At 39.2% G+C, this 25,355-nt stretch overlaps 2 protein-coding genes across 2 annotated transcripts in view; both read left to right on the forward strand.

The window, feature by feature from the left end:
* The window catches only part of PTPN12 (protein tyrosine phosphatase non-receptor type 12), a 3,019,581-nt gene that overhangs the window by 2,609,272 nt on the left and 384,954 nt on the right, over nucleotides 1-25,355 (forward strand). The gene's annotated exons all lie outside the window — the stretch shown is intronic.
* RSBN1L (round spermatid basic protein 1 like) overlaps nucleotides 1-25,355 on the forward strand; it is a 1,493,418-nt gene that overhangs the window by 290,364 nt on the left and 1,177,699 nt on the right. Inside the window, exon 2 of the mRNA XM_044088563.1 lies at nucleotides 22,006-22,085. The gene's annotated coding sequence lies outside the window, so the exon portion shown is untranslated. The remainder of the gene's footprint in view (nucleotides 1-22,005; nucleotides 22,086-25,355) is intronic.

Consider the following 25,355-nt stretch of genomic DNA (forward strand, 5'->3'; position numbering starts at 1 on the left):
TCAGATAGAGTTCCTTTGGTGGGCAGAGGCCTGCCACCACAACAAGGGACTGCTATTCACTCTACCCTCTGCCGCCCAAACCCTAACAACGGACACATCAGACTATGCATGGGGGGCTCACTTGGCATGGCAGTGCATTCAGGGTAAATGGAACCCAAGTCAAATGCACCTGCATATCAATCAAAAAGAAATGTTAGCGGTACAGTGTGCTTTGACAGCCTTCAAGGAAAATTATTGGTAAAGACGGACACCACCACAATTGTGGTACATAAGCAAGCAGGGGGGAACCCACTCATACCCTCTCTGCAGGCTAGCTATGGCTCTGTTGAACACTGCCTTGAGCTGCCAAGTGCACCTACAGGCTCAATTCCTGTCACGAAAGCTAAATACACTGGCAGATCTAAGCAGAAATGTCATGGACCCACATGAGTGGTAACTGGAACCAAAGATATTCACCATGTTGAGAAACAAAGGGGGGGGCCCAGCGATAGACATGTTTGCCTCCCCCCAGAACTATCAATTGGACAAATTCTGCACAGGGACTCCCCACAAACAAGCTTGGAAAGTGGATGCCCTGTCCTTCATCTGGAAAAACTATCAGTTTATGCCTTTCCCCTTCTGCCTCTCCTCTCCTAGGTACTACTAAAGATCAAACAAACCAGGGACAATACTGATTGCACCAGATTGGCCACACCAACACTGGTACCCCCTCTTGCACAGTGTGTCACTGCTGGCACCTGCCTCAGACCCCTGCTCTGCTGTCTCAGCAAGAGGGCCAGATTCTGCACCCACAGCTTCAAACCCTGAGCTTGGCAGCCTGGCTAATTACTTCATCTCACCATTCCTATCCCTCAGGAAGCAAGTGATGGATGTCATTCTGGAGGCAAGGAGGCCTATTACTAGAAAATTCTATGCTGAAAAATGGAAAAGATTCTGTTCCTGGACCCAAACTCTTGGGATGGGCACAGCAACTGAGATGCTTCAAAAGGGCCTTTCCTTTTCCTCCATCAAAAGTCATGCCTCAGCCATTTCAGCTCATTACAATATAGAACCACCCTTCTCTCATCCACTGCTGAAGCAATTCCTCAGAGGGGCCAAAAAATTAAGACTACCCAGAAGAGCCCCTACTCCAGCCTGGGACTTTTACTTTGATTTGAAAAGCTCACTCTACATCCCTTCGACGCAGCTGCAAGTGTAGAGTTAAAATTCTTTCCTTGGAAAACAGCTTTCCTTCTAGCCATCACTTCAGCAAGAAGGGTGCCTGAATTACAGGCCCTCATGGCTGTGGAGCCTTTCATCATCTCTCATGCGGACAGGGTGTCCCTCAGGACTAATCCCTCCTTCATGCCCATGGTGGTATACAGTGTGGCCCTTAATCAGTGCATTCATTTGCCAACCTTCTTTTCTAATCCACAGAACAAAGGGGAATGGATAGTGCACCCCTTGGACGTGCACAGACAACTTAGATTTTACTTGGACAGGACTAAACCTCTCAGGAAATCTCAACAGCTGCTGGTTGCATTTGCTTCAGGGGCAGAGGGGAAAGCTATTTCAAAGCAAACCATTTCTAAGTGGATTGGTCATTGCATTCATTTCTGCTATAAGTACCATGGAAAACCTTACCCCACAGGGGATAAGACCACATTCAACCAGGACTGCATCTACAGCCTTTCTCAGAGGTGTCCCTACCAAAGACATCCTAGAAGCTACTACCTGGAGTTCTGTACATACCTTCACCAAGAATTAACACTTGCCTATTTTTTTTAAATCTAGAGCTGGCTTTGCCACTGCAGTCCTGCAGGGCGTTCTAGCTAATCCTAATACTATCTAATTGCCTCCTCCCATCCTTAGCTTTGGGAATCTACCCAAATGTGATGACTGCAACAGTGAAACACGAAGAACATAGTACAGTTGTGTACACTTACCATAAATGTAGATGTTCGAGTGTATTCACTGTTGCAGTCCTGGTTACCCTCCCTCCAGGCCCCTGACTTCTTTTGGCTATACCTCTACTCTTCTTCACTATGCTTAAAAGCTTTTTGGTGTATTTGCTTTTTTGGAGGTATAACCTTCTGTATATGTATGTATATATATATATATATATATATATATATATATATATATATATATATATATATATATATATATATATATATATATAGATATATATATATAGATATATATATATAGATATATATATATATATATATATATATATATATATAGATATATATATATAGATATATATATATATATATATAGATATATAGATATATATATATATATATATATATATATATATATATATATATATATGTATTATTGCTTCCCATTAGGGGGGCACCTGACATCTGGGGCAAGAAAAACTGATAAAATGGCGTCGGCTGCATGCTTTATACCCCTGACTACCTGACATCATGGAAGATGAGACAGCAACCGACGTAGGACCCAAGACTTTGATAAACAGGCCGACTGAGGGCTACTGCAAGCAGATAATCCAAATGTGATGACTGCAACAGTGAATGCACTCTAACATCTATATTTATGGTAAGTGTATGCAACTGTACTTTTTGGTAGTATAATAGCTGGCAGATTTAAAAAATTCCCTATAGAGAGTACTCTATCAGAAATATTGGGTGAGCAAATGGCTGTAAGGAAATGATCCTTTTTAGCTGGGATACAGGATTTGACTTGCCTAGCATACCTCTCAACCTGGAAACATCAAAAATCTGGGCAAAGGCCCATGAAAATGGGTACAAATCTTAACGCTGATTAACATAAAATGTGTGTGTATAATTATGTAACCCCACCCACTCCCGTGGAATTGTGGGATACCAACTTTCAAATGCAAACTGAAGAAGAGGCAACCAAAATATGACCCCAGATCCTGTAGTAAGTGGTAACCAATTTTTGTATTGAAATGTGTAGCAGTGATGTTCACTGGGAAGGGAGTTGATGAACATTGGGATTTTTTTTTGATGACTTGCAGTATGTGGGCTTTGTGGTAAAAGTAGGGCATTTAATGGTAGGCAATATTCTAATCTTAGCAAAAGAATATTATAGTTTGCTAGGACCTCCAAAAGTCATTCTCCATGGCCTACTGATCTGTGGCGTAGCTAGAGTTTGTGCCAGCCCGGGCTGTCTTTGAGTTTGCTGCCCTTTCCCATCACAAAATCATGGTCAAATACAGCCATTCCAGTGCCCCTTTATTTGGCTATTTTACACCATTTACCATAAACACTGTAATGCGCATTCTGCTTTATGTCTACAGTGATTGTTTGGAGTTCATTTAAAACTTTTATTTTACATTTTATAGCACAAGCATTAATAGACATCCGCTAAGCAAAGCAATACAGTCTTGCAATGAAAATAGACTTAGCATTAAAACTTCTTTACCCTTGAAACTCACATTCATTGAAACAGCATTGAAACCCACATTCAAAGAAAATGCATCTGGCCAGTGGTGGATAAAGATTACCTTTGGGCTGTTTTCAAATCCTAGGCCCCCTGCAAATGAAACATACTTTGATGCACCTTCCTGATTGTATTAAATTATATTCCTTGTATAATACAGCACACTTGTTCGAGCATGTTTTAAATTTATTGTTTTGAACATTTTTCCAGTAAGCAATAAAATAAAATGTGTGAACCAATGATGACAAAACTGCCCAATTCAGAACATTTCTCTCCAAAAGTCTACTCAAACTTCTTCAGTCCACTAGTATCAATAAACCCACGTACTGCAAATCATCAAAAAAAAAATCCCAAGGTTCATCATCTCTGCAGTAGTAAAAGCATCTAAATAATTCCACATTAAGGAGATCTGTAACTAATGAAGAGGTTGCAGCTAGCAAACAACTTTATATTTCATTGTTGCGTTTGCAAATAAAGTGCCTGTTGCCCTTGAATAAGTTGCCTATGTTACATTAAAAAACTGATGAGCTAGTACTATTGCAATAGGGAATGGATGGCAAACTGATATGTTCGTAGTTACTAGGTATCTCCACCAAAGAGGACATTCTCAGGACTGCATCCACCCCCTTTAAAAGTACAACACAGTACAGTATCCGCAATCCCTCTATGTACTGTGGGAGTAGAACCCACAGCCTTCTGCATCAAAAGCAAGTATTCTACCTGTTTGTGTTACTAACAACAGACTTGGCGTAAGCAGCACTAAACTTCTCTCCCCCTGAAGAACTATGCAGCACAAGAAATTTGGAAAAAGTCAACATTTATTTGGGGGGGACAAAGGCCCAAAACCAGGGACACATTTTAAACATTGCTTGTATAGTCTTAGAAAAGTTGCTAGAGTAAAATATTTTGTGTTACCATGTGTTTCCTGAAAGATAGGAAGGCAAACTTAAGTGGCTATCATTATTTAGTGAATTTAGTTTTCATTAATTTGCCAGAAAACCACAAGAGGAACAGACCAAAAGTATGAGTCAAACATTCCAGACATTCTAAAACTTTGGACAGTTGAGAACTATGGACTTAACTCCTTGAATCACAAGTGGTGGTGGTATGGGTAGAGAATTTAAGCTCTTGCTCCTTGTCTCTAAGTTACAGGGTTAGAGTCTGAGTAACCCTAACCATCAGTTATACCTAACTGATGCATTTTACACACACACACACACACACACACACACACACACACACACACACACACACACACACACACACACACACCCACCCACCCACCCTTACCATTAAGTGAATAACCAAAATTCAAATGCCTGCACACCTGCTGTTAAGTAAAGTTTACCAGAATTCAAATGCCTGCATCCATTTCTCTCACACACACACACACACACACACACACACTGATACTCGTGAAGTACAGACTGCTGTTTCTTTACACAAAAAGCAATTAAATGCACTTGATTTTGCCTTACCTGGTCTGCAAGATAGCAGGCTAAGCTGATGTCATAGTGCATGCCCTGCATGTGATGAGGTCAGGAACAGTTTTCGTCAAGAAAAAAAAAAACAGGGTAATTAGGAAATTAAAGGGGCCACTCGGGAATTTGTGGCACCCCAATATTTTCCCCTCAAAACTGGTATTTATCAAGGAATTTTGTAGAGTTGAGAGGTATGTTGCGTAGACTTAAGGGCTTAAGTTTAGTTCTGTTGGCTGCCAAAGTGATTACTAAAAAATGAAAATCATTGTCTACACTAACTGTATTTGAGGTGTTGAATGTTATAAAAGAGATAAAAGAACTAGACAAGGGCCCTTTAGAAAAGGGAAGGAGCAAGTTACATAGACATAAATGGAAATTGTGGGAACAATGCATGCATGATAATTTTCAGGAGGAGGAGGAGTGAGGTTTAAGGCAGTTTTTTGTTAGGTTGGGACTGATGATAGTAACAAAGAAATACAATATATGATATATATTGTGTTTAAATGGAAAGTGTTAATACAGTTTGTTTTCTTTTCTGTTAATGTTTTTCGCATATGTCTTGAGTGATAATTTAATAAAGGACTTTTCTAAAGATTGATTATACACTGTTTTTATCTCATCACCTCTTGTCTTAGCTATTAGTTGTTGAACCTTGTCTATGTCTAACCTTAGCATATTTAAGTCTTCCATAAATATTTCTATTTGTACTTCATTTCCACATATCTCTGCTGTATACAAATGATCATAAAGATTCTGGAATATCTCTAAAATCTGTTTAGGGTCTCTTAGTAGTTTTTCTTGATATATGTTCACTAAGTTTGTTGACAACCCTTTCAACGTTCTATTGCCTAAGTCATTGTGCTAAAGGTTTTTGTGCTCTGGAGTTATCAAAAATAGGTGCTTAAAGGAAAACAACTCATTCTCCTACAATTTAACTAAACTTTTAGGTTGCTTTTCTCCCTACAGTATAGCTCCAGTATTGTGAACCAGAAACATGCGTGTATTTTATAAATTTTCCATTTTGTTGTATTGGAATCAAAGGTCACCTTTTTTTTTTTTTTAAGTTTAATTTCCCACACAGTTTGCAGTAGGAATTTGTCTACACCTGCTTAACATAACGCATCCAAATTTGTAGTTTACCCTGTAAGGTACTGATGACAATCTTCTACGGGTAAATCCTGCTGATGCCAGCTCTAAAAAGATAGATACATGTGAAACTGTTTTCTACTGTCTCTATTGCCGAGAGGAAGAGAACTTGCATAGATTCCTAGCTGCTTCCAATGTAGGCATGCCTTTGTGACAAAAGGAGTTGCTGCCAGCACAGCTAGCTGGAATTTTGTAAATAATTATTTGTGAATATCAAACTAATTTATATAAGATGCTTATGTTGCAAATGTATTAGAACTGTATGTTGTGCATATCAAACTGCTCTGTACAAATGTTTATGCTGAAAATGTATTTGTAAAGTGCTTGTGCTTAAAATGTATCCACAGTATGCCCTACTGGAAGAGAACAGAAATGTACATGCACAATTGCTTCTGTTTCAATGTACATGTTAACCGAGGAAACCGCTGGTTAACCTCAGTCCAGCAAACTTTAGAAAAATATTAGAAATTAAATTACTTTATAGGCTGTCTGATGGGTTTCAGTGCATCTTGAGACTCTCTTGTCTTTACTGTGAAGCTTTCTGTATTGTCTTCAGGGTGAACTCATTGCTACTTTGGAAACTTGAAAGGAATACGATTGTTTTATGACTTCCAGCATCTGCCAGAGATTTGAGCAAAAGCCCTTGTATGAGTATTTTTGCCGGTAGATGCTAAATACTACCAGCTTCAGCAATGGGGGGGTGCATGAGAAACAGAATTCCGCAAGCTATCCCAGCAGTAACATTTTAGATATTATTTTGAGAAGTCTTTTAGTGAGACAGAGTGTTCTGCATTAGTTCTTGGACCTGACAACAACCAGAACCATTCAACACATCTGCCTAATTAAGTAAGTTGCTAGGGTATAGTAACTCTGTTATACAGTCAGGAATATAGCAAAGCTTTAGTTTACATTTTGTTTTTCTTTATTTGTGTGAGCCTGTACTGCAATGTTCTTCTTCTTTCAGCTGCTCCCGTTAGGGGTCATCACAGCGGATCTGTTTCCATTTCTTCCTGTCCTCTGCATCTTGCTCTGTCACACCAACCACCTGCATGTCCTCTATCACCACATCCATAAACCTTATCTTAGGCCTTCCTTTTTTCCTGTTACCTGGCAGCTTCATCCTTAGCATCTTTTTCCCAGAATCCCTCTTCAGCACATGTCCAAACCAACATAATCTTGCCTCTCTGGCTTTGTCTCCAAACCTTCCAACTTGGGCTGACCCTCTAATATACTTATTCCTAATCCTGTCCACCCTCATCACACCCAGTGCAAATCTTAAAAATCTTTAACTCTGCCACTTCCAGCTCTGACTTCTGCCTTTTTGTCATTGCCACTGTCTCCAACCCATATAACATAGCTGGTCTCACTACCCTCTTGTAGACCTTCCCTTTCACTCTTACTGGTACTCTTGTCACAAATCAGTCCTGACACTCTTCTCCACCCACTCCATCCTGCCTGTACTTTCTTCTTCACCTCTCTTCCACACGCACCATTACTCTGAACAGTTGATCCCAAGTATTTAAACTCATCCACCTTCGCCACCTCTACTCCCTGCATCCTTACCATTCCTCTATTCTTCCTCTCATTCACACACATATAGTCTGTCTTAGTCCTGCTGACCTTCATTCCTCTTATCTCTAGAGCATATCTTGACCTCTCCAGGGTCTTCTCCACCTGTTCCCTACTCTCACTACAGATCACAGTGTCATCTGCAAACATCATAGTCCATGGGGACTCCTGTCTGATCTTGTCTGTCAACCTATCCATCACCATTGCAAATAAGAAAGGGCTCAGAGCTGATCCTTGATGTAAATCCACCTTAAACGTATCCGCCACTCCTACCGCAGACCTCACCGCTGTCGCACTACCCTCATACATATCCTGTACCACTCTTACATACTTCTCTGACACTCCCGACTTCCAAATACAATACCACAACTCCTCTCTAAGCATCCTGTAATATGCTTTTTCTAAGTCCACAAAGACACAATGCAACTACTTCTGACCTTTTCTGTACTTCTCCATCAACACTCTCAGAGCAAACATTGCATCTGTAGTGCTCTTTCCTGGCATGAAACCATACTGCTGATCACTAATCATCACCTTCCTTCTTAACCTAGCTTCTGCTACTCTTTCCCATAACTTCATGCTGTGACTGATCAATTTAATCCCTCTGTAGTTACTACAGCTCTGCACATATCACCCTTATTCTTAAAAATTGGTACCAAAAGACTTTCTCCATTCCTCAGGCATCCTCTCACTTTCCAAGATTTCATTAAACAATCTAGTTAAAAACGCCACGGACCAGTTCACCTAAACACCTCCATGCTTCCACAGGTATGTCATCTGAACCAACAGCCCTTCCATTCTTCATCCTTTTCATAACTATCCTTACTTCCTTCTTGCTAATCCACTGCACTGCATGATTCACTATCCGCACATCATCCCAACCCTTCTCTCCCTTTCATTCTCTTCATTCATCAGCCCCTCAAGGTACTCTTTCCATCTGCTCAACACATACTCCTCACTTGTGAGTACGTTTCCCTCATTATCCTTTATCACCCTTACCTGCTGCACATCTTCATTAGCTCGGTCACTCTGTCTAGCCAATCGGTACAGGTCCTTTTCTCCCTCTTTAGTGTCCAGCCTTTCACGCAACTCTTCATACGCCATATCCTTAGCCTTCACCACCTTTCTTTTTGCCATGCACCTCATCTCCTTATACTCCTGTCTATTTTCTTCATCTCTCTGACAATCCCACTTCTTCGCCAACCTCTTTCTCTGTATACTCTCCTGTACTTCCTCATTCCACCACCAGGTCTCTTTGTCCTTCTTCCTCTTTCCAGATGTCACACCTAGCCATCTCCCTTACTAGCTCTGCTGTAGTTACCCAGCTATTTGGTAACTCTTCACTGCCACCCAGTGCCCGTCTTAACTCTTTGCTGAACTCCACCTCACAATTACCCTTTTTCAGTTTCCACCATTTAATCCTTGGTGCTGCCCTCACACTCCTCCTCCTCTTCTTGATCAATGTCATCCTACAAACCACCATCCTATGCTGCCTAACTACTTTCCCCTGCCACCACTTTACAATGTTCAATATCCTTCAGACTGGCCCTTCTACATAAGATATAATCCACCTGTGTGCATCTTCCTCCACTCTTATGTCACCCTATGCTCCTCCCTCTTGTTAAAATATGTATTCACCACAACCATGTCCATCCTTTTCGCAAAATCCACTACCATCTGACCTTTTGCATTCCTTTGCTTAACGCCATACCTACCCATCACTTCCTCATTCCCTCTGTTCCTTTCGCCAACATGCTCATTGAAATCTGCTCCAATCACCACTCTCTCACCCTTGGGTGCAGTCAACACCACTTCATCCAACTCACTCCAAAACTTTTCATTCTCATCCATCGCACACCTGACTTGTGGAGCATATGCACTAACAACATTCATCATTACACCATCAATTTCCAGCTTCATAAGCATCACTCTATCCAACACTCTTTTTTAACCTCCAAAACACTCTTAGCATACTGTTCTTTCAGGATAACCCCTACGCCATTTCTCCTCCCATCCACACCATGATAAACCAATTTGAACCCGCCTCCGATTACACCTAGCCTTGTTCCCCTTCCATCTGATCTCTTGCACACACAATATACCAACCTTCCTTCTGTCCATCATATCAGCTAGCTCTCTCCCTATACCAGTCATACTGTCAACATTCAAAGTTCCGACCCTCACTACCACAGTCCTAGCCTTTACCTGCCTTCGGGCATGCCTTCCCCCTCTTCTCCTCCTTTGGCCAACAGTAGCCCAATTTCTGCCAGCACCCTGTTGGCCAACAGTACTTGTGCCAGTTGTTAACCCGGGCCTTGACTGATCCAGTATGTATATTTGTACTGTTGTCCACATGCATGATTTGGCAACATTTTTTTACACCGGATGCCTTTCCTGACGCAACCCTCCCCATTTATCCGGGCTTGGGACCGGCACAAAGAAATGCACTGGCTTGTGCATCTCCAGTGGCTGGGTTCCTGTACTTGAATGTTGTTTTAAATATTTCTGTGATTTTTAACTCTGATGTCACTGTGAATATATATTTAATATTGTTTTGTTCTTTTATTATTTATAATTAAATATATTTAAACATTTCATTGTGGCTGATCTGTGTAGAGATGTTTGTTTTGAGAGTACTTGCATATTTATTTGGTGACACTGTGTGGGTCACTGCTAATAGCCTTGTGCTTGGTCTAACTACCATTTGTGTTAATATTAATATTACACTGTAAGATTGGGAGACCATTTAATGACATTAAAGTACTGTATAGTCTGGGCAGAAGGCATAGCTAGTAAACCTGTGCCACCCTTTCCTAGGTGCGTGTGTGTGTGTGTAAATCAAACCTCAGGGAGTGTGTTTGTCATCTACTTTGGCAGGGACATGAAGTACTGATTGAACAGAGAGGGTGCTGGAGGTCTTGGCTTGGTCACTCAGCTGAGATCTCAACTCTGTAGCTGTGCCATTGGGGAGTCTTATTGGAGTTTCGGAGGAAGAGGGAGAAACCAGCCTCAGACTGACTGTGGTCTCTGTGCTCCTAAGGTAAATTGCAGTTGATGCAGAGAGCTGCATGTGGAAATACTTTGTGTGTGTGTGTGTGTGTGTGTAGCTGTTATCCTCTCTGTGAATGTCCCCCACTGTTGCCAGTGGTGAGGATTGAGACTCCTTGATTACTGGTTGGCAGTGGTGGGGTGCCATAGCCTTTCATATCAAAACAGACTAATTAGTTCAGCCAGTGGTTCAAAGGCAGTTGTCACCTCTGACAAATTTACATAAGCAGCATCACAGTATTGAAATGCTAAGCTTTAAGCTTTAAATGTTTGTTTTTTTATACTACTGTACATTTTAAGATGACTTAAAATGTAGTATCAAAGATATCTGTGACATTTAGAGAAAAGTCAGAAAATATTTCTTGTAAAGTTATCAACACGTTTACTTCCCCTCCTACCGCAATTGGACAAAACTGGCTTAATCACTACTACTTTGCAGAAAGTGAGACCGGTGCAACTGTTATCATCTAGGTGAACTGGTAGCATTTATAAAAAGGTATTTTATGCTTTCTTGTGACGTCCTTCCAGAAGAGGGTGCATATCTGGTGCACAGATCCTTGGGAAGAGACATCTTCCACTGACTTTGAGTCAGCCTTGCACAAGTAGAGTGCATTAGCATTTTCCAGTTAACAAATGAAATGTAGCAATTGAGTGCAACCATGTCATACAGCTGAATTTACTTTAGCTTACATATGTTATGTGCCCTTTCATTAAAACATAGGAAAGGGAAATCTGAAGTACTTTAACCATTTATCTATATAAGTAAATGCATGGATGAAAATAAGTCTTTCCACTGATGGCCCTGGGGAACAGAATTACTTTCAAATCAATTCCTTTCAGTAGCAGCTGCTGCTCATTCGTGAAACTGCAAGGATCTTTGAGTACTGACCGTTTTCACACCTGAGAGAAGTATGGGGGTAGTGGACGGTCAACTCATCTTGGTCTACAAAAAGGTTACTTTGAACAGAGGCCTGCAATTTAGCTACTTTTTTGGTTGCAGCAAGTACATTGTAAAATAAATCCTGACTTACACACAGAAGAGGGCCATTCAAGAAATAAAATACATAGCCCTGTTACAGAAAGTATATAAGATGACCGTGACTGACACTAATCCCATTATATGGTAGTGTAATGGGAATAGTACTATATTGTCTAGCACAACTTGTATAAAGCAGACATGAAATGGATTATGAGAGAGAGAAACATTTGAAGAATAACAAGATTGTGTTGAAATATGTCAAACCCCATTGACGGCCAGTTTGTAGAAAACATATCAGAACTGTATCAGAAGCAGTCAGAATGAGTTTGAGATGTTAAACTAGTGCAGAAAACAGAGTGAAAAAATACTGTGTTTAGATCTAAGGTGGAGTTTTTCTTTAACTGCAATCTTTCTAGACTCGTGCATGTTATTCAGAAACTCCCTCATTTTCTCTTTAGCATTCTGCATTTGCTCCTCCTCCTTGGTCTGAGATTCCCATTATCTTGCAGTACTTTAACCTTTGTCAGCCCTTCTAAGTTATTTCTATTCCTTCTTAACCATATCTCTTTTATTTTGATCCTATTTTTAAACTCCATTTTAATTTTATCCCAGTCACTGTCTATAACTTCTGAATATATTTCTGTCGTCCTTTATAACTCAAAATAATTTCCAATACCTATTCCTTAAATTCCTCTCTTTTAATAGGTAGGTGAAGACGGTACCAGTGTCTTATTTTTTTGCTTCGTTATCCTGAATTTTTTATCTTAGTTTTATTGGTGCATGATCAAAAATAGTTGTTGGATTTCTGTAGAAGCTTTCAATTAAATTCACATTTTCCTGTGAAGTATAATTTCTATGTAGTCTAGCCCAGTTATTCTACCTTGGGGAATAATGTATAAATTCTGCCCAAGTTCCTACTACTGAATTCACATATTCCATACAAATATTTTCATACATTTCTTCAGAAATCTACCCTCTTGGTATATTGTCCCTTCTAGGTCCCCCCTGGTGCATCCTCACTATTGCAAATGAAATTCCAATCCCTACCTATGAATAATCCCTGGCAAAAGCTGATTATTTCTCATAAAAATTTCTTGAGCTCCATAATAGTAGTTTTCAGTGGAATATAAATACATCACATTGTAATCTTTATCCCTTGCCAGTAGCCCCAAATCCACCATTTTTGTCTTTTTTTCCTCATCTGTCACTATCGGAGCCCCCCAGCAATTAGTATGATTTCTTCCCTTTTCCTCTGTCCCTGATATTCTGCTGAATATCCATTCTGAAATCCTCTCCATCAAATTCAAATGCTGATTTCCTTCTAAATGTTTCTCCTGCAGCATTGCTATTTGCACTCTCCATTTCTTAATATAATTTATTTATTTTATTTTACATTTGTTGACTGGGCTAGTCTAGCTGGATATATGTCCATTTTCAGTAGAGGCCCGGGGAGATGAGCTCCAAAGTTTAAAATGAATTTACATTAAAGAAATGCATGAAAATAACAGAGTAAAAGAAAGCATTATAACTGGAGACATAGTTATAAAGTGTAAAAATGCAGTACTTATAACATAAATGGTAAAAATGTTGTGACAAAAATATTGTTACAAGTGACATTCTGTGAGAATACTAGCATAATGTACAGTAATAAGAGGATAAAGGAAATTAAGAGGAATTTAGCAGTTATGTAAGTACATCTAGTGGTATTCCATGTGGAAAGAATAATTTATAAAAAAAAAATACACCTTTTTTTTTTTTAAATAAAGATAGTAGGAAGGAAAAATACGTCAGTGGCTGTAAATAAGTAGTAGATTTGGGGTTTTAAGGTAGAGGTTTTAGTCAGGTGTCAAGGAGCTAGAGTTAGTCAGGATTAGTACAGGGGCACAGCCATTGTGATTTGAGGTAGAGCTTAAGTTTCTTTTTTAAAGAGAGATTTAGAGGGAATAGTAGAAAGTTCAGAGGGAAGCAGGTTCCAGTGTTTTCCAACAGTGTTAGAATAAAGAGAATCTCCAGCCTTGTTGTTTGCTTTGTCAATATTTACAAGAAGTTTGTGTGCGGATCTTAGGGACTTTAGGTTATGGTAGGGGTAAATAAGAGTAGATAGTATGGGTGTTTTGTCAGGTTGATATAGAATTTGATGGGCTATAGCTAGTTGATTAAGTTTTAGTTGCTGCTGCAATTCAAGCCAGCCTAGTTGCTTTAGATTAGTACAGTGGTGGGTTCTGAAAGGGTTTCCTGTAGCATATCTGGCTATGTCGTGGTAGGAGTTTTCTAATTTCAAAAGATTCTTTTTTGACAAGTTAGTAAATATGGGTGAGGCATAGAGAAGGGGAGAGATAAGGTCGGAGTGGGCAATAGTTATTCTAGATTCTGGAGTGAGGAAAGGTTTGATTCTGTAAAGAGAGCCTATTTTTTATTAATAGTTTTCAAAGTGTTGCTTATATGGGTATCAAAGTTAAGGTTGTTGTCAATAGTAATGCCTAGTAGTTTGGTAGTAGGATCTTGTGGTATAGGTGTGCCATTTTTAGATGTTGTTGTAAAATCTATATGGGGAGATTTACTGGAAGGTGTAAAGCGAAGGAGTTTAGTTTTTTTTGGGTTAAGTAGGAGACAGCGTTGTGAAAACCATTCTTCTACAGAAGTAAATGTGTTGTGTAAGGGAGTGAAGATCTGATACAGATGTGGCTGAGCAAATGAGTGTAGAGTTGTCTGCGTATTGTATGCTTGTGGCTTGGGGAACTACTTGGTGGAGGTCATTGATAAATAAAGAAAACAGGAGGGGACCCAGTATGGATCCTTGGGGGACACCAATGTTAACAGGTAGCTGGGAAGATAGAGTGGAGTTCCAGAGTACTGCTTGATGTCTGTTATTTAAGTAGGAATTGAACCAATTAATAGATTGGGTTTCCAGTGACAAAGATTGAAGAATGTGTACGAGTATATGGTGGTTGACCATGTGAAAGGCCTTGGACAGGTCTAAGAAAAGTGCAGAGGAAAGGGTGTTATGGTTACGATTTTTGTTGATTGTGTCTGTAAAGGAGAGGAGGGCAGTGGTGGTACTGTGGGAAGGTCTAAAACCATGTTGGGTATTAGAGAGCAAGTTATTTTGGAGAAGGTGGTCAAGCAGTTGCTTGTGTATACATCTTTCCATAATCTTAGGTAAGGGAGAGAGTAGGGCTGTAGGGCGGTAGTTTGAGATTTCAGTAGAATTTCCTCCCTTATGAAGTGGGATAATGTGGGAGACTTTCCAAAGTTTAGGGACATATCCCTCAGTGATGGTTCTGTTGATCAGTATGGAAATTGGGTAGGCTAAGGATTTGGCTGCTAATTGCAAGTATTCTGCAGGTAGTAGGTCAGCAGAGGGAGTACATGGTTTGAGTTTTTTGATAAGGGAGAGAATGTAAGTTGTTGGGACGGGTTGGAAAAGAAATGGGGGAGGTGGGTTTAAGTTGCAGTTAGATATAGTTGTGTTTTTAATGGAGAGTTGACTGGCTAGAGTTTGAATTGTTTTGGTGAAAAAGGAATTAAAGTCGTTAGCAATTTGTTTGGGATTCTTTGTCGGAGCCTTGTGGGTTGGGTGTGATAGGTTTACTAGGCTGTAGTTGTGATGTTTGCCCAGAACTTTTGTGGGTTATTTTGGTGAGTTTGCTGAGATTTCAGGTAACAGTTTTTTTTATCGGTTATTATTGCTTTTTTGGTCTCATTTCTCAGTTTGTTTGTAGTGTTGGTAATCTGTTGTGTTTTTAGTTAAGCGAGCTTTGTTCCAGATTTTATTTCTAAGATGGATTTTTCGCTTAGTTTCTTTTGAGAGCCAAGGGGCAGATTTAGTTCTAATTCTAATAGAGCGAGTGGGGGCATGGTAGTTAAGTACGACCAGAAACCTAGCATTAAAGAAATCTACAGCTTCATCAAGAGAAAGGTGTTTTAAGGGGGACCAGTTACATGCATTCAGTTCTCTTTGAAATAGCTCCAAGTTGAAGTTTTTTTTTGGTTCTGATCGTTCTAGTCATGTTTTGGGTAGGTGTGTTGGTTTTGAGCCTGATAATGTAGGTTAGTAAGTGATCACTTATATCATCAGGGAGGGTTCCTGTTTCATAAGTATGGGGCTGATTGTTGGTGAGTATCCAATCTAGGGTGCTTTCTTTTTTGTTAGTTTTATTTATTCTAGTGGGGGAGGTGATAGTTTGTGAAAACCCATAAAGATTAGTATGGCTAGTAGGGTGTTTGTTGCTGCAAGATTGCCAATCAATGTTTAAGTCACCTAGGATGATTGTTTCTTGGGGTAAGTTTAGAGATAACCAGCATAGGATGTTTTCGATGGTAGAAATATTATTTCCTGGGGGGACATAAATGCAGATAATAAAGATAGATTTGACAGAGTTTTGTTTGAGTTTGGTAATAAGAATGTCAGCATTAGAGTCCTGAGGAGGTTTTTGGTGGAATGTGGTTATTTGAAGGCTAGATTTAAATAAGATAGCTACTCCACCACCTTTTTTTTGATACCCTGTCAAGACGCAAGATATTATAGCCAGGAGGGGTGACTTCAGTGTCTTGTTGAAGGTTTTAACCAGGTTTCTGTTAGACAAATAATACCAAAGGATTAGAGTTCTGAGAGAGCATGGAGTTCTGTTGTTTTGTTATTAATGCTACGTATGTTGAGGTTAGCTATTGAGAGTGAGTTATGTTTTTTAGATAGAGGGCTAGCTGTGGGGTTTTGGTTAAAAGTCTGATTTATAGTGGAGCTAATTGGACCTGGGTTTGGGTGAATATCACCATCGTTTATGGGGAGTAGTAGGGTTAGATATGCAGTGTTTGCATATTTACTTTGAGGAAGGGGTAGCCTTCTAGGATTTAGGTGAACATATTTTATGTGGGTTGTCCTATGATATTTAGGTAAAAGATAGCTAGGTGCAGAAGTAATGTTGATGTGATGGTTTTGGTAGGTAGGAATTGAAGAGGCAGAATGTTTCGTTGGGTTGGGAAGGTGTGATAGTAGTGGGTGTTCGTAGGAGGTTATAAGGCGTGCTATTGTTAAAGGGGGAAGAAGTGAGAGCATGACTAAGATGTGTTTGAGTACTAGGGTGGGCAGTTTATACATTGAAAAGGTGGACATTAAGTTCTAGTTACTTGTACAAATGTAGTGGGTGTGGTACTACAAGATAAAGGTAATGGAGGTGGTGGAAGGGGAGTGGTTAAGAAAATAATTATGGAGGGAAAGGAGAAGATTGGTTAGTGGTGGTGAGGTTGTGATTGGAGGGAAAGGTGAGGGGGTGTGGCTAGGTAGGTAGAAATGTAGAGGCAGTGGGGGGTGGGTGGGATTTGGGGGTAGGGTAGGGGAGCAGTGGGGGTGGGTGGAATTTGGGGGTAGGGTAGGGGAGCGGAGTGTAGAACCAAGGAGAGCAGGAGAAGATCGAGAACCAATCAGTAGAGTGTGGAGTTGCAGAAGGGTGAGTACAGGGAGCATGTAATTAGTAAGTAAGAGTGGATATAAAAGTTTAAGATGAAAAGAGAAAAAGACAAGTTATAGCTTAGAGAAAACCAGTAGTAAGAGAAATTGAAGTCAAGATTAGTGGTGAGAGTGCCACCTAGTGGACAAAGGCTGAAGTGCACTTGTGCCCCACCAGGGCAGTCCCTGGACTAGATAGGGTTGAAGGGAGACTGGAGCTAGTGTAAATCGAGAAACTGGATGGGGGGGGAGTACAGAGATACAATAAGAGAAGTAGTTAGGCTGCTGGCTTACCAGGCAAGGGAGCGTACTGAACACCTAGCAGGGCTTAAAGCAATAGTAATTCAGGTTTAGCAGCAGGTGCACATACTTCCTTGGGTCCTTCTGGGAGAAGCTTGGTTCAGTTTCCGAAGGAGATGAGGCAGTAGAGTTTTGTTATACTTGGTTGAGCAACAGGTTGAGTTGGTGTTAAATTATTTTGGGTCAAGTGTCCACCCAGGCATAGTCACAGTGGGTAGTAAAGGACAGGACAGCTGTTGATTGATCCTGGCCGTGTTTATTGTGCTGTTTGTTGGCATTTTAATTATCCGGATCTTCTACAGCACACTCCTGTCATATTCCGGTGCTGTATTGGTTGGACTTATTTTGTTTCTACACGGAATCGAGGGAGGCATGGTGGAAGGACGAGCCGAAAGGGCATTGGATGAATACACTGGTAATGGATATATGAACCATGTGGTACCTCTGTAATGTACAAGTGTGTAGTCTAAACAAGTTCCGTTAATTCTTCCAACAGCCATCTCCTACAATGCTGACTGCTTCTCCAGATGGCTTGCACAGACTCTATAGAACAGCTTAACCAGCAGAATATTGTCATTATCATACTTCAAAATTCAAGTCACCTATAGCAAATTGTGACTGTCATTTAGAATACCACTGTCACCAACCATAACAAGTAAAATTCTTAAAAACAGCCTTCATTTAAATAATTGTATAACTATAAAATAAAAAAAGGAAAAAGTATTGAGTTGTATCTATATATCACATTCCAGGATAATATGGACAGCATAACCATCGTGATAAAACGTTATTTTCACTTGTACATTACAGTTTTTTTAATGTGTATTTCCAGTTTGTTACATGCATATACTAATGTTTGACAGACTGATCTTTTGTACAGTTGTTTCTCATTTTCATTGGAACCTATGTCACCTTTTCAAGATGTTTTGTTATAATGAAAACCCTCAAAAAACTAAATACAAAACAGCCCATGACCTATTAACTCGATGCAAATGCACAAAATTATGTGCATCTTCAAAAGATGAAGTTTAATCCTCCTAGAGGGAACAATTCCCTCACATTGACAGTCACATTTACAGGTGTTATCTTACCTAAATTAAGTTTACCCATGCTAAAGCGCATGCTACAGCCTGTGCTCTCACTTGCACTGATTGCTGTCTGTTCTTTTCATATCAGTCTTCCCCTCCCAGATATGAAAAAGTAGCTTGTATGCTTTCAGAAAACATTAAATTTTAGTCCTAAGAAAAAGTGCACTGGCTGTCTTTAGATAAAATTAAATTGTGCACTGTTCTGTTAACTGCATTAAAGTATTCAGGCTGCTGAGGAGGTTGTTGCCTCTTATTCACTTCCCATAATTTCAAACTTAATTTTTTCACTGAGTTCCTTGTCATTATACCTTTATATTTTGCATTCCCTCAGCAAAGAATACTCGAGACGTCTCTGCTTCCACTGGCAGACAGCTTGACTCTATGGAAATGCACTCTGCAATGAGTCTTTGTAAATTTCACTGTGGAAAAAAAATGTACAGCTTCCCTCAGCTGCAGACATCTTGTCTCCCTTGAACAGATGCCAGTGGAAAACTAATATCTTTGCAGTTGTAAGAAGCTTAGCATTTTCAAGGCTTTCATCATTTTGTCTAATTTTTAAAGCTTGCATGCTTACAAAAACACGTTTGCAGGTTAAGCCAAAGGTAGTAATCTAGACATTCACCCTTGTAAAATAAAGAAAAAATATCCTAATTCTACATTTAATACAATCGGTGCACTTTTATACTGCACCAGTCCAAGATCACAGCTCATGAATATTAAACTTGTTTTTCTTTAGCCTTCTTTCTCTTGTACTGTAAAACCTACATTTCTTAAAACTAAAAAGTACTTGTTTACTGTAATATCTTTAACACATGCAACAGTCACTGAAAAGACTCCTCCTACATTTAAAATACCCCTGACTACACACTACAAAAAATGCTTTTTTTATCATAAAATGTTTGATATAAATACTAATAAGAACAAAAATAGTTTTACTTATAATTAATTTCTCCCTTTTTGTGTCATCCTAAACGATAATGACAAAGTTTGGGGTATATACTTTTCAGTCCACTCACAAGTTTAACAATGTCAGTAAAAGTCCAGTGTTTTCAGCCACCTTTTCATGAAAAAAAAAAAACATATTTCACAAATGTCATAAGATGCTTTATAGTCTTCCATTTATTTACTAATTTCAGAGTTGCTGGTCTTCAGGTCCAAGGTAATGCTGATCCTTCTAGTCAACTGCTACACTTTATTTTTCTTTCAGTCATTTTCCCTTTCTCTGTCTCTAGCATTTTCCTTTGGAACATTGGATAAGTTTTTCACTGGCAAAATCTTTGAGGTTTATTGAAAGAATAAGAATTCTACTGTTTGATGGCTCACTTTTTGTTGGGTAAACTATTGTCTTCTTAGTTTGTTCTGCCTCAAAAAATGTATTTATTTATTTGATTTTTGTTAACCTGGTATGTCCATCTGAGCATGAGCCATTTTAGAGGAGGCCTGGGGAGAAAAGCATATAATAGATACAAATATAAATATTCTTCAAGACTATACAGAGCATTTAATATGGTCATTAATCTAACAACAAAAGTTGTTCTCATTCAAAAGAACACTTTGTTACAATGAGTCTGAGGGGTAGTTTAGTACAATATGGGCAAAGGTAGTTAAGTGAAGTAGCTGTAGGAACAGATAAAACAAGATAAGTGAGACATGAGAGAGAGGTTACAAGCTATTGGAGTTGTCTTGAGTAGTTAAATGGGAGAGAGAGTATGAGAAGTAGAAGAGGATGAGAGAAGAGAGATTAATTTGGGTTTTTACAGTGATCCTGCAGGAAAAAATATTCTGTAGACAGCTGGGTAAAAGCTTGGATCTTACACTTGCATCTTGACATTTCCTGATTGCTGGGATAAATTTGTTTCCGTTTTGCCTGGTGTGCAGTGAGTAATCATTTTTAACAAACACACTAGTGTCTCCAGTTTTTAATACTGTTGTCCTGTGACACAGTTTGGCAGGATTAACTCTTTCTGCCGGTGTGTTTGAATCTTTGCCTAATATAGGTCTTGGCTGCTTTCTCATGGCCAGGTTTAGAACATACACTTTATTTGCACTTTTAACAAACCCTGCTGCGGAATGCCAGTCCAAGTGCTTATGTGCTTTCATATTATTACTAGTCTGTTCCTTCCACTTTCTCTGGTACAGCAGAAAATCTCAGGTTTTCTCTGCATATGCTACATCTTGATTGTACCGTTTTTTGAAACCGCTCTTCTTGAAGTCTCGTATTCAGCCAACCTTTTCTTCATTTCAACCTCTGATTTTTGCAGTTTCATCAGTTCATCTGAATAGCTAGTTAAAATTTCTGTTTTTTACAACCTTCATTTACATGAGTTGATATACTCCCTCAGTGTTGCATTAGCTTTAATCAGCTCTGAGTGCAGTTCATTTGTTTTTTTGTCTAAATTACTGGAAGCCAACTCTTGTACCAAAACTGGAGCTTGAACAGTTTTTTGCTGAACAGCTGCAGGATTCTTCCCCCTCACTGTTTTCTCTTCATCTTTTCTAGCTGATTTTCTTTCTGGTTCTTCAAATTTCATTGCTGGCATCCATGCAATTTACTTACAAGCCAGTAACTGGATTTTACTCAAGCAGGTATAATTGCTAAATCTTATTTCTCAGTTTCTTTTTTAGGTTCATAATTTCATAAGATGATACAAGGCTATTGGCCCACAGAGGCCCTTATAAGCCTAGCCAAGAATTTTGCCCATGTTCCCACAAAGTCAGCACCTGTTTTCCCTGTCCAACAAGGACATAGGTGAGATCCCAGGGGTGCATTTTCTGTTTCCCATCCAGTCGTCCAGGTTCCTCTTAGAGGGCTAGAGAGGTACTCTGCTTGATATGGAGAAGGGAGTCTTTGGGACACAAATCTATCCTGCCAACAAGTTCTGTTAATGTCACAGACCAGGTTGAGATCTTGCGTGCAGGTTATGCGAGTGGAGTCTGACTTGGGGATATACATCAACTCCATCAAGGCTGGGTCTGAGATGGCCTTGTAAGCCAGACACAGGTCTTCACACTGGAAGAGCTGAAATTAAGCTGTTGATCAGTGTGCAGCTATCTTGAAAGTCCCACTCACTCACCATCTTCCTTTGAAGATAAACTAGATGGGTATACAGAAATTTACTCAGGGATTCACTGATCTGGCCCTCCTGGAAGAAAGTGGTGTGGTCTGAGTGGTGGTACTGACAAGGTGTGTATAGTCATAAAGACTCACTGCCTTGGAATATGCGTGAGTCTGTGCATTAATAGCTCACTTTGTTTCAGTGTAACCATTATCCGTTGTTGTCTTCTCATGCTTAGTTAAACTATAGAGACACGCTCACACTTGCTGTCTTGAATTTTTCAACCTTTCATTCTTATTTTTTTTAGTGAGCATTTGCCTAGTCTTTTGGTTGGTGGAGATATGTGATGTAAAAAGTGTAAAAGTTAAGGCAAAATGGATATATGTGAAGTTATTCTGATAAAGTCTTACATCATTATAGTGACGTAAGTGCTGAGTGCATAGGTGTTTCATGTTTCCATTTTCTTCATTGTGTTTAGTGAAAAACTTTAATATAGCAAACCGTTGCACCAGTCATCACGGAAATGAGTAGACTGGCATCTTTTTTCATATTTGGATGGTAAGTGCATTTATTTGCCCTCTATGTTAATTAATATTTGTTTTTCCCCTTTTTATTCATTGTTATGAATCTAACACATTAGGTTGCTAACAGTTATGGTTGGACTTTTTTGTTTAGAGAATGTCATTTTGTAGTTGGACTACTTTTAAGAAAGTATTTTCTCATACTGCTTTAAGAATGTGAATAGAATTTTTTAAAGGTTTGGGTACCTGAAGCTGAGCATGCATTGTGTGAGAGGTGCGGGAAATTAATGATATTGCTGAAACCCTAGTGTGACTTCCTGTCCATACAGCAGTATTCCACAGCTTCTCCATGTTCCATGGCTTGCAGAGATAAAGGAACAGCTGCAAGTTATGTGTTAGGCTTACAGAAAAAAGTTCAAATGTCATGTTTCCACAAACATTTTTTTTTTTGTAATTCTTGCAACTCCAAACACTGAATTTAATTAGAACTTTAAGCAGTAATGCCATTGGCACTGGATGTATAGGCCATTGGGGAGGAAGCATCCCTCCCAGCACACACGCTCACTCACCTACCTCACTTTAAACAGAATAGTTGACTATGTCCTTTGCTTGGCTTTGTAAAAAATGCACCAAAAGTCCTGCTTGCATCTGCATCTTTTTGGCTGGCCGAGACTTTTCCCTGCTGCTTTTCGCTACCAGCTATAGATACAGATGCAGTGTAGATGCTGTGTTGAGAGGTTGTTCTTGTGTTTATATTCATTTTAATAGCCAGTAACACTTGATGGTATGTATGTGTACAACTCTGAATAGAATAAGAAAATGCTTAACTGTCCAAGAAATGTAACATTTAAGCTGACAGAGTTAAATACTGTGTGTGTAGATAACATTGGCACTCTAGCATATTTTCATCAGCACTGCAGATCAGTGAGGTAGCCACATTTTTTATTCTATCCAGTCTTGAACAGATGTATTGTTTAATTAGTGATGGTTAGTGGATATATACTCGTATTCAAGTATTCAATCCTACCCCAAGCAGTTTCACTGCCTGCTATTTTTCATATCTTTTGGGTAGAAGTCAATGATTGTGGTACTGTGTTGGAAAAAAAGGCTAACCTCATCTTCATCCTGTTGTGTGTCTGTATGTAGTTTTGACTTTTCTTTTGTCCTAGTATGCTGAGGTTTTCAGACTAATTGTTAAACCAATGTTTTTCTTTTAATTTTAAATATTCCTGTTGCTAGTTTTTACTGTTCATATTTTTCTTTTATTTTTGCACCTGGTTGTAACTGTTGAATTGCATACATTTATTACAGGCAGTTTGTTCATCTAAAAGATGCATTGAAATTGTGATAGTATTGCTAAGAGCAGATTATCAAACACAAAATACAAATTCACTGGCTTAGCAAACAACTGTTGAGAGCTTAACAGTGAGCATCAAGCAGCACAGCCGTATTTCATTTTACTCTGTTTTACTAGATGTATGGTTCAAAGTGTGGGCATTGTTCTTTGTTCATGTTACAGGGCTGAAACTATTGAACCGCTCTGTTTTCTCATATATCTGGTGATATAGTGATAGCGTCTCCTGTTTGAACAATCAGATGAATTAAACTTTGTGTTTAATAAGGGTACCATGCATGTTTGCAGCTCATCAGCATTTCTGTAACGTGTTATAGTTTAATTCTGCAAGTTGGGACAGTTTGAAAGAGCATGTAATTGAGTTGCATACTTTGTGTCAGGGGAGGTAGTAGCTGCTTCATTCTATACCTGAAACAATTTGGGGAAGATGCATGTTTTTGGTGGAGGTCTTTAGCGACTGAATGTATGACTTGATGGCATAATACAAAGTAAAATCATGTTATATAGGTTTTGTGATAAGTTTATGAAATTACCCGTAAGCAAAGCTTAGTATGACCTATTTAAAACCTTGAAGAAAAGTAGAGTTTGGCAAATGTATAGATTAAGCTACACCACCTGTACAGTAAGCAAGCTTTGCCTGCTTTGGCTTTGTCAAGGGTGTGGGTGGCAGGTTATTGCTGCAGAGTTAGAGCAACTGCAGCAGCATTGTTGCTGGGAGTGTTAGCATTGGGGTTTGGGATGAAGATTTGGGTTTGGAGGTCTGGTTTAGGGTTAGAGATGAAGTTTTAGAGTTGGGGATGGGGGTTAAGATGGTAGTTTAAGGGTTTGATATTGGATTTTAGGATTAGTGTCAGGGATAGAGTTTTAGGGTTAGGGAAAGGGTTTGAGAGAGGGGGGGAGAAAGATGCTTCAGGTAAGATAATGGTTTACTACTGCTGTACATCTGGTACGCCTGATTTACAGCCACAGCCAACTACTAGTTAAACTATCACCACCCGTACCAGCACAAGCCAAGATGGTGTGTTTGAATTTACACGATCACTGAGATTTATGTATGTATGGATTTATTTTGCCAGTATTGCTAGTCCTTTGTATTGTGAGCTGTAAGTCATCATTGTATAGATACTGCTTTTGTGTAATGAAATACAAAAAACATGTTTCAAGGCTTTCCCTATTTTCTGACTGGCCACAGGCCAGTTCTGCAAATGAGTAATGGAGTAATGTTCATGCTATGGCAGTTTTTGTCTTCTACAAATATGGTTACTTTTCCTGTTTTAGGACAGAGAGCAGTTTGTTACTAATATGAGCTGCAGGTATTTGTAGGGCTTGAATGTTACCATTTTTTAACACCTTCTACCATGTGTCAAAACAGACTTTCTTCTGAATTGACAGACTGTAGCACAATGGACTGACTAGTCTTTTTTTTTTTTTTTTCTTTCTTTAACTGACATGCTAATGCAGTTAGTAGTAAACATGCTGATTATCTACATGGGTGTACACATTCATGTTGTGGTGGTATACCTGGTTGAAGTGATGGAACAGAATTCTCAGGGCTGTCGGGTTCTAATTTGCTTTCTGTCTTGAGAATGGTAGAAAATTCTACATCTGGATAGCAAAAACAGGTAATTGTTTACCTGCTTGCTATGACACAATGAGCATATTAAGCTTATTATTCACTTGACTGGAAATCTAAAAGGCTTGATCTAGATGTAAACAAGTTTCTTTTTGATGCAATGCTGTTTTGTAAGTATGAACTGTACTGAGCAGTCTTGAACCAGATTAACACAGTCAGTCATGTTTTTTCCCATCAGATTCTGCCATTCCAGTGTTTTTCCTCCGCTTTCTTTCATCTGTTTTGTGAACTTTATACAAGCGTCACTGTTGTTCCCTCTCCATGTTACTTTCCTCATTCTATAATTTTGTGTTGCATTGTATTAATCCATAGTGGCCATG

Source organism: Protopterus annectens, chromosome 11.part0 (genome assembly GCF_019279795.1).
Source record: "Protopterus annectens isolate FY-2018-M chromosome 11.part0, PAN1.0, whole genome shotgun sequence".
NCBI classification, from domain to species: domain Eukaryota; kingdom Metazoa; phylum Chordata; order Ceratodontiformes; family Protopteridae; genus Protopterus; species Protopterus annectens.